Genomic DNA, 5,198 nt, shown 5'->3' with positions numbered 1-5,198 from the left:
CGTGTTCTGTCTAGATGAAATATATAGAGATAGAAAGAAAAACAAAACCTTACCATTTGGCCAAAGGTAAAGGGTAAAGGGTGGAAAGGAAGTAGGGAAAACACCAGAAAAAAAAGCCAATTAAGGAACAAGATTACTGGACTGGCAAGATGGCTCAGCAGGTAAGAGCGCTGACTGCCCTTTCAAAGGTCCTGAGTTCAAATCCCAGCAACCACATTGTGGCTCACAACTGCCCTTAATGAGACCTGATGCCCTCTTCTGGTGCATCTGAAGACAGCTTCAGTGTACTTATTTAAATAAATCTTTGAGCAGGATCGAGCAGGGACTGAGCGAGCAAGATGACCAGAGCAAGTGGGGTTGACTAGAACAAGCAGAGGTCCTAAATACAATTCCCAACAACCAAACGAAAGCTCACACGCATCTGTACAGCTACAGTGTACTCATAAACATAAAATAAATAAAACTTTAAAAAAAAAGTTTACTGTCAGATCTAAAGATCTAAGCTGAAAGTTTAACCTAAAGATTTTGCAGGTGGGCCAGTAAAAACAGTGGGGCTCCCAACAGCTAGAATGCTATCCACTTTCCATGAGGTCATACATATGGCATAAGGCAAAATAAAAATCAAAGAGTTTTATTAGGGCTGACCAACAGTTACAGTCAACGCTGAGACAGATGAAGTCCTGTGGGTGGGTCTGAGTTCGAGGCCAGCCTGATCTACAGAGTGAGTTCCAGGACAGCCAGGGCTATACAGAGAAACCCTGTCTGGAAAAACCAAAAAAAAAAAAAAAAAAAAAAAAAAAAAAAAAAAAAAAAGGAACCCTGAGCACACAAGGTCTTGGGTGAAATCCCAGACACAAAGCAGGGAGAGAGGGTTGGCAATAGGCTCAACTGTCAAGCCTGAAGACCTGAGTTCAACAAGAGTTCAGCTGAGTTCCTCTTGAGACTAACTACCAATTATTATCCTGATTGCCACATTTGGACCCTGGCGTGTGCCCGCACATATACAAATAAAATACAATGTAATACAATGTAATATGAGACAGCTGGGCTGATGAAACCGTTCAGTGGTTAAAAGCACTGGTTGCTCTTCCAAAGGACCTAGTTTACATTTCCAGCACCCACACACTTGCTCACAATCACCTATTTAGCTACAGTCCTAGAGGATCAGACTCCCTCTTTTGGACTCTGTGAACACCAAGCATGCATACAGTGCACAGAAATACATCCAGGCAAAACATTTTATGTAGTAAGTTTGTTTGTTTTAATTATTTATTTTATGTATGTGAGTTATACTGTAGCTGTCTTCAAACACCCCAGAAGAGGGCACTGGATTCCTCTAAAGATGGTTGTGAGCCACCATGTGGTTGCTGAAAATTGAACTCAGGACTTCTGCCTCTGGAAGAGCAGTCAGTGCTCTTAATCTCTGAGCCATCTCTCTAGCCCAAGTTTGGTTTTTGTTTTTTTAAAGAGCACTTATTAATATTGCAGAGGACCCAGTTTCTGTTCCCAGCACCCACATCAGGCAGCTGACAAGTCACCTGTAACTCAGTCCTAAGACATCAAATTGCATCTGTTCTTTGTGGTCTTATGTGCTTACATACAAGTATTGCACATAAACTCACATAGACATATAAATTTTTTTTTTTTCCTGAGACTGGTTGTCTCCAACTCTAACCCTGGAATTCACTCTGTAGACTCAGGCTGGCCTCAAAATCCCGTGTGTTGGGACTAAAGACATGCACCACAGTCCAGCACAAAATATATCTTTAAAATGAGGAAGATAAGGGGAGAGAGAGAAGGAGAATCTAATAGCAATATCTGACTATGGATCAAGAAATTCTCCAAAGCAGAAATGGGTGAACTTGCCTAGGATCACAAAACAACATATTTATCTACAGAAAGTATTCAAAAAAAGCCAGCAAGCTACAGATTCATTTCATTATTCATAGTCACTAGAGCTAAACTCCCAAATTTGCATGTTTTTTAAAGATTTGATTTTCTTTCATGTATATGAGTGTTTACCTATATATGTATGTGCGCCACATGCCATGTGTCTACAAGACCACCAGAGACTTTGCTATTGGGTTTTTATTGCTGTTGTTTGTTTTTTGTTTTTCTTTTTTTTTTTTTTAAGATTTATTTTATTATTATATCTAAGTACACTGTAGCTGTCTTCAGACACACCAGAAGAGGGCATCAGATCTTATTAAGGATGGTTGGGAGCCACCATGTGGTTGCTGGGATTTGAACTCATGACCTTTGGAAGAACAGTCAGTGCTCTTACCCGCTGAGCCATCTCTCCAGCCCCTGCTTTTTGTTTTTCGAGACAGGGTTTCTCTGTGTAGTCCTGGCTGTCCTGGAACTCACTTTGTAGACCAGGCTGGCCTCAAAGTCAGAAATCCACCTGCCTCTGCCTCCCGAGTGCTGGGATTAAAGGCATGCGCCACCAGTGCCTGGCTACTATTGGTTTTTTGGCTTTTCTGGTTTTTTTGTTTGCTTGTTTGTTTATTTGTTTGTTTGAGACAGGATAGGGTAGCCCTGGTTGGCTTAGAATCCGTTCTGAGATCCACCTACCTCTGCCTTCAGAGTGCTGGGATTAGAGCTGGAGAAATGGCTCAGTGGTTAAGAGCAATGTCTGTTCTTCCAGAGGTCCTGAGTTCAATCCTTAGCAACCACATGGTGGCTCACAACCATCTGTCATGGGATCAGATGCCTCATTCGGATGTGTCTGAAAACCATGACAAGTGTACTCATATGCATAAAATAAATAAAAAAATCTTTTTTAAAAAAATCTGAGAACTATCACCTTTGGGAGTATGGACTGGTGTACAGAGGAGGGGTGGCAAACCCAATGGTTTCAGGAACCAGGCCAGTAATGGAATTGGGAGGAGCTAAGAGAGAGTACAGAAGACCCAGGGCTCATTTATACAGGGCTCAACCACTACACTGAGCCAGAACTTACATCTTTAGATAAGTCAGTGCATGCCAAAGTTTCAGCTAGAAATGTAAATCATTAGGAAATGACTGGCATCTTAAAAAGACAGTGGTCCCCCCCCGACAGTGCTCAGATATAGCCAGTGGCTCCCACTGTTTCAACCGCTGTTCACTAAAGTAGTCACTTCCACATTAAGACCGGGCATAGGCTAAGCAAAGTGGCTTAGAGAACCAAAAGTCCTCTAGACTAGCTAATATAGCAAGTTCCCAGACATCTTAGGAAGCCCTCTCTCCAAAACAAAACAAAAATAAAGGCAGGCCAGCCAGAGTTTTATAATGAAGACCTGTCTCAAAAAAACAAACAAACAAAAGGCAGGTCTGAGAGTGTACCTCAGCGTGTGTGCTTGCCTAACATGCTCAAAGACATAGCTTTATTCCCTGAACCAATAATACTTAGATCCTGAAAACTTGTTAGCTAGCCCACCTAGCCAAAGTGGTGGACTTCAGGTTCAGTTAGAGATTGTTTCAAGGGAATAAGGTAGAGAGCAATAGAGTAAGACACCCAAAGTCTTACTCTGGCCTCCAAATTTATGTGTGTGTGCGTGCACGCACACACACACAAAGATGGCAGCAGACACACTTCCCAAGCTAGTCCACATAGGCAACTCCAGATAGCCAAGGATACACTAAAATAAACAAATACATACATGTCTGTGTGTCTGTGTGTGTGTGTGTATATACATATATGTGTGTATATATATTAGCTAGACTGATTATGATAGTGTCTTGCATTTAGTTCCTGCAACCAAAAAGCTGGAGACAGAGGAGCAGGTGTTAATGATCAGCCTAGACCTTGTCCCCCAACCCTGCATCTAGGCAAGATGGTTCATACCTGTCACCCGAGCCCTCTGGACACAGGCCGACAGATCTGTTTGAGACCAGCATGGTCTACATAGTGAGTTCAAAGTCATCAAAAGCTACATAGGCCATGAGAAAAATACCTCGTTTGCTATTCTCCAAGAATACTGTGTCCTTTCTCCCAAGCGGCCTATGTGCGATGGCCATTCTTGGTTGTCAACTTTATTACATCTGGAATTAACAGAAACCCAAGCAGATGGCTGTGCCTGTGAGGAATTTTTTTCTCCTTAATCAGATCATTTGAAATGGGAAGACCCACTCTAATCCAGATCTTTTGAGGCAGGAAGATCCATCTTTAATCTGGGCCCCACCTTCTGGTGGCAGCCTATATACAGGACATGGAAGAACGAAGCTTTTGTTCCTTGCCTGCCCACTCTCTCTGGCAAATCCATTCCTTCCCTGGCATTAAAGGCTGCTTCTTCAGGATCCTGGTATGTACTGAAGACCATCTAGCCTCACGGGGACTGAACAACTATTGTATTCTTGTACCTTCTGTTGGTAGATATCCATTGTTGAACTATGGTCTAGCTGGACCACAGCCTATAAACCATTCTAATAAATCATATATATATATATATGTGTGTGTGTGTGTATATACACATATATACATACATACATACATCTTTATTTATATAGAGTTTTATATATACAAATATATGTATTTATATAATGTATATTAGTATACTGTAGCTGTCTTCAGACATTAACAGAAGAGGGTATCAAATCCCATTACAGATGCATTTGAGCCACTGTGCAGTTGTGCTGGGAATTGAATTCAGGGACTCTGGAAGAACAGTTAAGTGCTGTTAACCACTGAGCCATCTCTCTAGTCCCATATATACTAGTATACTGTATATTTATATATAATACATATTTATTTCTTCTAACATATAGATACATATATATATATATGTCCTTAAGAAAACCCTAATACTCTAATAAATTACTTTCTAAAACTTAAAGAGCTGGGGTTGTGAGCATCTTTACCTACCCACCAGGCACAAGGCCCCAGGTTCAGGCCCCAGCACTACATAAAATGAGGCATACTAGTACACACCTGTAATTCCAGCCCTGAGGAAACAGAAAGATCAGAAAGTTGTTCATCTTGGCTACATAGTGCGCTTGCGTTATGGACTACATAGGACCATCAAACTGGCTTTTTGTTGTTCTGTTTCTTTCTTGTTGTCAAAAATTAAATCCGGGCTGGTGAGATGGCTCAGTGGGTAAGAGCACCCGACTGCTCTTCCGAAGGTCCGGAGTTCAAATCCCAGCAACCACATGGTGGCTCACAACCATCCGCAACGAGATCTGGCGCCCTCTTCTGGTGTGTCTGAAGACAGCTACAG

This window comes from Mus caroli, chromosome 15, assembly GCF_900094665.2.
Source record: "Mus caroli chromosome 15, CAROLI_EIJ_v1.1, whole genome shotgun sequence".
Taxonomy (NCBI): domain Eukaryota; kingdom Metazoa; phylum Chordata; class Mammalia; order Rodentia; family Muridae; genus Mus; species Mus caroli.
The sequence above is the reverse complement of the archived record's forward strand: the minus strand, read 5'-3'. Positions refer to the sequence as shown.